The sequence below is a fragment of the Rhinolophus hipposideros genome (genome assembly GCF_964194185.1).
Source record: "Rhinolophus hipposideros genome assembly, chromosome: 21".
Taxonomy (NCBI): Eukaryota; Metazoa; Chordata; class Mammalia; order Chiroptera; family Rhinolophidae; genus Rhinolophus; species Rhinolophus hipposideros.
Window position 1 is genome coordinate 10145489 of NC_138067.1, and position 9950 is coordinate 10155438.

A 9950-nucleotide genomic window follows, 5' to 3' on the forward strand; every position below is an offset into this window, starting at 1 on the left:
CCAGATTCACTTCTCACCTTCTTGATTTGTAGGAGATATTTACGTCGTCTGGATACTACTCCTTTGTCTATTATATTACTGCAATTGCATTCTTCCACTTAGTGATTTGTCTTTTTACCTTTTTCCCCTGTAGTCCTTTTTTCCCCCCAGTTTTTTTAATTGGGGAATATTGGGGAACAGTGTATTATTCCAGGACCCATTAGTCGTTGTCCTTCAATCTAATTGTGGAGGGCGCAGCTCAGCTCCAAGCCCAGTCACTGCTTTCAATCTTCAGTTGCAGGGGGCGCAGCCCATCATCCCATGTGGGAATTGAACCGGCAACCTTGTTGAGAGCTCACGCTCTAACCAAATAAACCATCTGGCCACCCTCCCTACAGTCTTTTGATGAACAGAAGTTCTTCAGTTTAATATAGTCTAGTTGATTCAACTTTTTCTGTATGGTTAGTGCTTTTGTGTTTAAGAAATCCTTCCTGCTTCAAAGTTAGGCAGACATCTTACTATGTTATTGACCAGAAGTTTTATAACTTTTCACCGTCAGGTCTATAATTTACCTGCAATTGATTTTCATGATTGGTATGTGCTAGGGTTGAACTTCGCTTTTCCCATATGGATACCCAATTGTTCTAGCACCATTTATTGAAAAGTCAACTCTTTCCTCAGTGCTCAGACATGCCACCTCTGTCATAAATCAGGCAGCCACATATCACATATGTGTGGGACTGTTGGTGAGTGTCTTTTTCTGCATGTCTCAATTAAGTTTTAGGATGTGATCTGAGTCTTGCACATTTCTGGTTAGATTTATTTCTAGATACTTGATATATGTGAGGTATTATCAGTGGTGTTTGTATTAATTATCTATTGACATGTAACGAATTATCCCAAAACTTAGTGGCTAAAACAACAACCATTTATCATCTCTAGTTTTTGTGGGTTAGGCACCTAGCGTGGTGGGTCTGGCTTAAGGGCTTTTATCAGGTTGCAATCAAGTTGATGAGTAAGGCTGCGGTTTCACCTGAAGGGTTGACTTGTGGAGGGAATCTACAGGGCTGCCCCATGACACGGCAGCTGGGCTTCCCCCAGAGCAAGAGATCTAAGAGAGAGGGATCTAAGATGGAAGCCACAGTCTTTTAATGACCTAATATCAGAAGTGACATCTCATGATTTCTGCCGTATTGTATTAGGAGTGAAGTACTCAATACAGCCCACAGGAGAGGAGGGGATTACATAAAGCCATTACATAAAAGTGAGGATCATTTAGGGCCATTTAATAGTGAATAGGGCCAATTACAGTGATTTTAAAACTTTTCATTTTCTAATTATCACACTAGTATTACCTAATGATGTTTTAGTATTGATTTTTGTATCCAATGTTACTAAACTCTAATTAATTGTAATAGTTTATCTGTAACTTTTTTTATGTACTTGTCCTATCATCTATGAATGATGAACTTTGCTTTTTCTTAACACTCCGTGTATGTTTTATTTCTTTTCCTTCCCTTACTGCACAAGCACGTCTTACATAACAATGTCAAACAGCCATAGTACTAGCGGGCTTCTTTATCTTGCTACTGATCTCAGAGGGAAAGTTTTCAACAGTTTCACCTTAAAGTATAATAGTTGCTGTAGGTTTTAACAATATTTATATATACCTTTTATCAGATTTAGGAAGTTCCTTTCTATTTCTAGTTTGCTTTTCTCTATTCTTATGTTTTAGATATGCCTGTTCATTTTTAAATAGTGTTACCACCACCCCCCCACACACACCGGAAATTCTTAGCCTTTTAACTAGAGCATTTAGTCCATTTATAATTAATGTAAATATATATGTATAGGTAAATTAAATGTAGTGTATATCTACTGCAAATATTTAGAATGAAATCTACCATCTTATTTTATGCTACTTATCTTACTCATCCTATTCTTTTTCTCTTCTTTTTGGGCTTCAAAATATTATCTGTATATGTGTTATCATTTCATTTTATTCCTTAACTAGTTTGAAATGATATATTCTGTTTTTATTCCCTTAGTTCAGAGGCTAACAACCCTTTTCTGTGAAGGGCCCGATAGTAAATATTTTAGGCTTTGTGCAAAACAGTCTGTCACACATTCTTTGTTTGGATTTTTATAACCTTTTTAATATGTAGAAATCATTCTTAGCTTGCAGGCCATTCAAAAACAGACTGCAGGCTGGATTTGGTCCATGGGCATAGTTTGCTGACACTTGTTTTAGTGCTTACCTTAAATTATAACATGCACACTTAATTTATCAAAGCCTAAAATGAATCAAAATCCTTTCCTTAGATAACGTGTTGATAGAACATTTTGATACTATTTACTTCCCACTTCCAATTTATATATTATGTTGTCTGATATATTTGTTTTATTTTAAATTCCACTACAGTTTATTATTAAACAGTCAGTGTTTTACACATTTGTGCACGTCACATATTTACCACTTTCTTTGCTCTCTATTCTTTTTTTGTTCCTCGAATCTTCCATCTACATCATTTTTCTTCTGCTTCATGTACATGTTTTAGAAGTTTCTTTAGTGAAGGATTGCTGGTGATGAATTCAATTTTTGTTTGCCAGACATATCTTTATTTGCCTTCATTCTTGAAAGACATTTTAGTTGACTATTGATTATGGGTTGGCAGTTATTTTGTTTTATAACATTAGAGATTTTATTCTCCTATTCTCTGGTTTCCATCCTTGCTGTTGAGAATGATTTATAAATCTAATTGCCATTCCTTTGAAAGTAAATTGTCTTTTCCCTCTGGCTGGTTTTAATATTTCCTCATTGTTTTTATCTTTCCATTAAATATCGGTTTCTTTGTGTATGCTCTTCTTGGGATTTTTCTGGGCCACTGGAGACTGAGAATGGATATCTTGCATCAATTCCGGAAAATACTCAAAGTATTCAGCCACTGTCTATTCAGATATTTCCTCCGATCCATTCATTCTCTTTCCTTGGGATTCTGATTAAATTTATGTTAGATTTTTCTTTCAATATATCCTCCATGTTGCCTACACTCTTATTAGTATTTTCTATCTTTTTGTCTTTATGAAGTGCATTGCAGGTAATTTATTATGGTCTATCTTCAGGTTTGCTCATTTTCCCTTCTACTATGTCTAGTCTGCTGCTAAATTTGTGCATTTCATTTCTACTTTAATTGACAATGTTTTTTATTTCTAAAAGTTCCTTTGGTTCTTTTTAAAATACACCCTGTCACTTTCTATAGTTTACTATTCCCTACAGATATTTTCAGCTTGTTGTTCACTTTAAAAAACAGAGTAAGAATAGTTATTTTATCCTCTTTATCTGATGATTACAATATTTGCCATAACCATGGATCTCCTGCTGCTGGTTCTGCCTTACATTCCCTCTTGTCTTTGTGTACTTCATAATCTTTGACCTTGTTATGGTCACTGGCTTTCAAAAATTTTTATGGGGCTTTCCCCAAGGTCTGAAATGGATGTGTTCCCCTCTGGCCTTGCATTTATTTCTGATAGGCATTTGGGACACTTACAGGTAGAAACATCTCAGGCCAAGTTCAAAGTTTGAGGTTCTTTCTCTGCTTCAGGCTAGTGTACTTGGGGTAGCAAGGTGCACGAGTATCAGTCTGCGGCTGCCAGTTCTCGGAACGGGCTTCTTCCCTTTCCCCTTTCCCCCCTGTTCTTTCCAGTCCCAGATCATTTTCTGGGGTCAGAGGGAAGGGCATGATTTCGTTCTGGTTTCCCCCTTTCCTGAAGTGAGGGTCCTGATCTACATGCAGAGGCTTTGCTTTACGACTCCCCTCCCTTGACTGGCGCTTGGCCTTCACTTCCCTCCTGCTCATGCTGAAAGGCCTCAAACCTAAGCCCAAGTATGCGGTGTCTGCAAATACCCATAATACAGAAGTGGCTTTGGTAGTTCTTGATTTTGCCTACCTCTCTGGTTTTATATTTTCTCCTCTAATTTAGCCTGCTGTTTCCCCATGATCTTTTTAGCTCTTCAACGCTTTCAAATATTTTACTCAGCATTTTAAACTGTATTCAGTGGGAAAAAGAAGTCTGCCATCCCTGGCAATGGAAATCTTAAGATCAGTTTTAGAGTCTCTGAGTTTAAGGGTATCATGGGACACATTTGTCAAGTGGCCATTTCATGTTGAGTTGACAAAATAAGTGATTCTTTTTGTAATGTTAGTCTCCATACATGTCCGACCTATATGACTTGTCACCATTTCGGTGTCACTATTGCCAAGAATCTGTGTCCTCTGGGATGGTGTGAGCAGAAGTGAGTTAGATACGATAGGCAGAACTCACGGAAGATCAGATGACTTCCCTTCTTTGGGAAGGCAGAAAAGTGGACCCCAACTCCCCAACTACTGGCGCACCTATCGGGGACCTCTCCTATGTCTACCTGTCCCCAAACAGTTGCCCTGTGGACCTCCTTCCTTCTCTTCCATGGGTGGTTTATGACATGGGACAGTGTGGTGGGCTAGTTAAGAGCATGGACTCTGAAGCCAGGCTGGCTGGGTGGCAATCCCAACTCCCTCATGTAGGAGTTGTACGACCCCAGGGAAGTTACCTAACCTCTCCTGGCCTTAGTTTCCATGATGGGGATGATCATAATAGTAACTAACTCGCAGAGTTGATAGGAGAGTGACGTTAATAATTACAATGCCCTTAAGTGAGCACATATAAATAAAATCTGTTTTAAAAAATGGGATGATATCAAACCTAATATAAAATAATGTTGAATGTCAACTATAATTTAAAAAAATAAATCAAATAATCATTTGGAAAGAAAATTTTAAAATGGGATGCTAAAAGCTGTCTCACGCACCTTTCCAAGTCAACTGAAATAATGGACATGACATTATACTGGTGCGCTTGCTCTTTGGATCCAGTGCAACCCCTTCATTTTATAGAGGAGAAACAGACTCAGAGAGAGCAGGGACTCAGCCAAAGCCACCCAGCAGGCCACTGGCTCCCGGGCCTGGGAAACAGTCCTCCAGAGTCTAGTCTCAGCTCTGCCATCACTGACTGGTTGTGTGACTATGGCCTGGTCTGTTTCCTCTCTGGGCCTCGGTTTCCTCATTTGGTGAACCAAGAGGAAGTTGGCAGTCATCTCTCCGTCGGCTTCCAGCTCTACCTTCCCTTTGGGGGTGGGATGTTATGACCAAGTGCTAAGGTCTGTCTTGAGAAGGATAGGGGTTGTGGTTGCTGAGGTGACTCAAGGACCCAAAAAGGGCTGGAGAACACGCCATGGAATGATGAACTGAACCCACAAACTTGAGAGCTGTGGAGCCTCAAATCAACTGCTGACACTCCTATAGCTCTTAAAAAGGTGTTACCCAACAGCCGACTTGAGTGAGCAGCTTCTCACGGAGGAGAGGTGGTGCAGCTCCGGATGAGAGTTTGCTGCAGCCCTGCGGCTGGGTAGCCTTAGGCAGGCGGGCCTTCTTCTCTGGGCCTCCGAACCCTACTCAATCTTGCCTTCCTGAGCTGAGACAGGTTCTGACCTCTAACTCTGTGCTTTAAGCCCGTTCCTGCTCCATTCTGGGCCGTAGTCCCCCACCAATGAAACGGGCTGAGGGACAGTGTAGATAAGTCTCAAGGGCCACGCCTAACCTGGCCATGGGGCAAATGTGTGACTGTCCCTCCTTGTGCGCGGCCCTGATTTCCACCTACCAACACTGCAGGAGAAAGGCAGCACTGAGGGTGAGTGCGAGGACCATGGCCCCAAGCACCCTATTGTTTGTCCTCTCTAAGACTCAGTGCTTCCTCCCCCTCCCCTCTCCCGCCCCCTGCATGGAGAGGGTAGTAGCACCCACACGGCAGGGCTGGTAGGATTATACGAGATCATTCGCCCAGGGCCTGGCACAGTGGAAGCGCTCAGTATTGCAAAAAGCTTTTCCCATCCACCACAGACCCCTTCTGGCCCCTGCCAGGCCTCTGGGGCTGGAGTCAGCTCCCAGGCCCTTCCTGGCCCCAGGCCTCCACCCGCAGAGGGAGCCACAACCAGAGGCCTTGGCTATAGTATTTCCAGAGCCACAGAGGGGCCACGGGTCGCTCTTCTGTGGCCAGGGCTTCCACACACCCCTAACCCGCCCTGCCTCCAAGCCAACCCCCAAATGAGTTATCATGTAGTTAGGGCCACCAGCCTGCAGGCAGTTAATTGCTCTTATTAGCAATACAAGAAGACTTTAATGAACAATTAATTAATAAAGCTGTGGTGACTGCGGGAGCCACCTCTTTTTGCACAGACTCGTATTGTGAACTACTCTGTCACTCAGACAAAGGCTAATATCTGTGGTTCGCATCCTCTAAGGTCCCAGGGGAAATAAAAGGTAACCGGCTATCATTTACAGAAAGCCAAGACTACGTCAAGCGGTATGGTTTACAAACTCCATGTCATTCAGTCCTTACCAGAAGGTATTATTATTATGCCCATTTTACAAGTGAAGAAATTGAGGCTCAGAAATGTTATTTTCTTCCCCAAGGACCCACAACTACGTACAAATGGATTCCAGTCTGTCTAACTCCAAAGATATTTTCCTCATTGAGTGGTTCCTTAGATACTCCTGTTTCCTTTTATGGATGGAAGGCCCCAGAAGCTGTGAGCTGATGCGTAGACTCTGGTCTGTTTCCAAAACAACTCCATTGCTTTAATGATGAAGGAAGCCCTCAGGTCCTCAGACACACTGAGGCTGGTTTGTCCCCTCCAGCTGTTTTCCTGCCCCTCAAGCCACAAGCCTTCATCTTCAAGTTCCAGATCCTTCCTCAACTACTCTCTTATCTCTTCCATGTCTGTGGTTTTCCCTATGAGGCAATATCAATGTGAGTTTAGATGGCACCGGGAGATTAATTTTTAGTCTCATGAATAACCTTTCATTAATTACGGCATGTGACCCTGGTTATTTAACACAGGGATATTGTGTGTGTGTGTATGTGTGTGTGTGTGTTAAAGCAATCATTTTGAATCCAATTTTTAAAGATCCATAGATCTAAAAGAACATATTAAGTAAACATTTGGCAGACTTGATTTGTAGACCTGGAAAAAAAATGTGAGAATGAACTTGCCTGCCTGAAGTGGGGGGGACCTGGCCTGTATTATCCCTCCCTTTTAATCAAAGAGGTCCAGGCAGGTGTTTGTCAGCCCCAAGAGAGAAGCCCGTTCCTGGAGGGGAAGTGCTCAGCCAACGGGCTCCTGCTGCAGCTGAGTTATTTATTCCTCTGCAAATGCTATCAGTATCCTACACGCACACAGTTTAAAAAGAATCATGGTTGCCTGGGGTGGGAGTGGAGGGGAGGCTGACTGCAAAGGGGCACAAAGAAACTTTCTGGAAAGATGAAAATGTTCTATCTCTTTTTTTTTTTTTGATGTTAACTATACAAAATTTTATATGCAACATGTGGACTTTATTATAGAATTTGGCCTTTGTAAATTAGCTTACACATCAAGTTACTCTTTGCTTATCTGTCCTAACCTATTAATAAATGTTGCACCAACAGACCCCCTCCCATAGCTTTATGTAAACAGATGATTCCTCCCCTCAAAACAAGGTGAGAAAACCCAAAATTCCCACCCAGAAAATGTTAACCCCAAATTATCAAATTCTAGTTTCAGCAGATGTAACACCAGAAATAGGTGATGGGCAACTCTAAGTCTTACCTAAGTAGTGCTATGGGAAATTACACTGTTGACCAAAAGAACACACAGGTTTCTCATTAAGCTTTGTTTTAATGGGTCTCAAAATTCTGTGACAGATATTTGGTCAAGTTGTTTCCATTAAAAAGTACTGATTTGAAAAACTAATAATTTAAAAACTGCCACCCAAAAAACAAATGGTCCACAAAACATTCTCCTTTCCTTCTGAAGGTTGTACGATGCATTGCAATCATTAACCAGTCTTTTCCTGTTACACTTAAATGGCCAATTGAGACAAACAGTTCTGAGACCGTTCTTCCACCACTGATTAAGACTGGGTGGCAGGTATTGGGGATAATACTCATTTAGCCTTCTGAGCTTTCTGGGCAGACTTGGTGACCTTGCCAGCTCCAGCTGCCATCTTGTCCACTGCTTTGATGACACCCACAGCAACTGTCTGTCTCATGTCACGAACAGCAAAACAGCCAAGAGGAGGGTAATCAGAGAAGCTCTCAACACACATGGGCTTGCCAGGAACCATGTCAACGATGGCAGCATCACCAGATTTCAAAAACTTGGGGCCATCTTCCAGCTTTTTCCCTGAACGACGATCAATCTTCTCCTTCAGCTCGGCAAATTTGCAAGCAATGTGAGCTGTGTGACAATAAAGCACAGGTGCATATCCGGCACTGATTTGGCCTGGATGGTTCAGGAGAATCACCTGAGCTGTGAAGCCAGCTGCCTCCATTGGTGGGTCATTTTTACTGTCACCAGCCACATTGCCACGACGAACATATTTGACAGACACATTCTTGACATTGAAGCCTACATTGTCCCCAGGAAGAACTTCACTCAAAGCTTCATGGTGCATTTCAACAGACTTTACTTCAGTTGTAACGTTGACTGGAGCAAAGGTGACCACCAGGCCAGGTTTGAGAACACCAGTCTCCACTCGGCCCACAGGGACAGGACCAATACCACCAACTTTGTAGACATCCTGGAGGGGCAGACGCAAAGGCTTGTCAGTTGGACGAGTTGGTGGCAGGATGCGATCCAGAGCTTCAAGCAGCGGGTTCCACTGGCACTGCCATCTTTACGGGGGACTTTCCATCCCTTGAACCAAGGCATGTCAGCACTTGGCTTCAGCATGAAGTCACCATTCCAACCAGAAATTGGCACAAATGTGACTGTGTCAGGGTTGTAGCCAATTTTCTTAATGTAGGTGCTGACTTCCTTAACGATTTCCTTGTATCTCTTCTGGCTGTAAGGCGGCTCAGTGGAATCCATTTTGTTAACACCAACAGTTAGTTGTTTCACACCCAGTGTGTAAGCCAGAAGGGCATGCTCACGGGTCTGCCCATTCTTGGAGAGACCTGCTTCGAATTCACCAACACCAGCAGCAACAATCAGGACAGCACAGTCAGCCTGAGACGTGCCTGGAATCATGTTTTTGATAAAGTCTCTGTGTCCTGGGGCATCGATGATGGTCATATAATACTTGCTGGTCTCGAATTTCCACAGGGAGATGTCAATGGTGATCCCACGCTCGCGTTCAGCTTTCCGTTTATCCAAGACCCAGGCATACTTGAAGGAGCCCTTTCCCATCTCAGCAGCCTCCTTCTCACATTTTTCGATGGTTCTTTTGTCGATCCCACCACATTTGTAGAGCAGATGACCAGTAGTGGTGGACTCGCCGGAATCTACGTGTCCAGTGACAACGATGTTGATGTGTGTCTTTTCCTTTCCCATTTTGGGTTAGATTCAGCAGTGGTTTTCACTACACCTGTGTTCTGGTGGCAAACCCGTTGCGAAAAAGCGAAAATGTTCTATATCTTGATTGGCGTGTTTGTTACACAGTGTACACGTTTGCTAAGTCACGTATCTTAAAATGTAGAACTTCCGGTGTAGGTATATAAAGCTGATTTGAAAACAAAGTCCAAAACCAAAACAAATACTCGTATTCACTTATGTCAGGAGCTACTCCTACTCGTTGTCAGTTCTGAGTACTGAGACCTCTGCTTTGCTGCACAACAGTATATGCTAGTTTCCATTTAGGTGTCATTTCAGCCGCCTGCAAAGTCAACATTTACAGTTCTGCCATGTGTCAATCACAACAAGAGTGCTTAAAATATCAGAGACTATACTCGCCAAAGAGACATCACAAGTGATTCAGGAAAGGATGGATTCTTCAGTAAATGTTGTTGGGGCAATTGGCTCTCCATTTAGGAAGAAATAAAATTAGATCCCTACCTTCCAACATACACACCACCATGAACACTCCAGATGGGTTAAAGGTGGGTGGATTCAATGGTAAACA

The 9950-nt window shown here is 42.5% G+C and overlaps 1 pseudogene across 1 annotated transcript; it reads right to left on the minus strand.

Moving 5' to 3' along the window:
• Positions 1-7994: 7994 nt before the first annotated feature.
• On the minus strand, positions 7995-9382 carry LOC308490374 (elongation factor 1-alpha 1-like; annotated as a pseudogene). The gene has a single exon. The product of its transcript is annotated as an elongation factor 1-alpha 1-like (transcript).
• Positions 9383-9950: the final 568 nt, after the last annotated feature.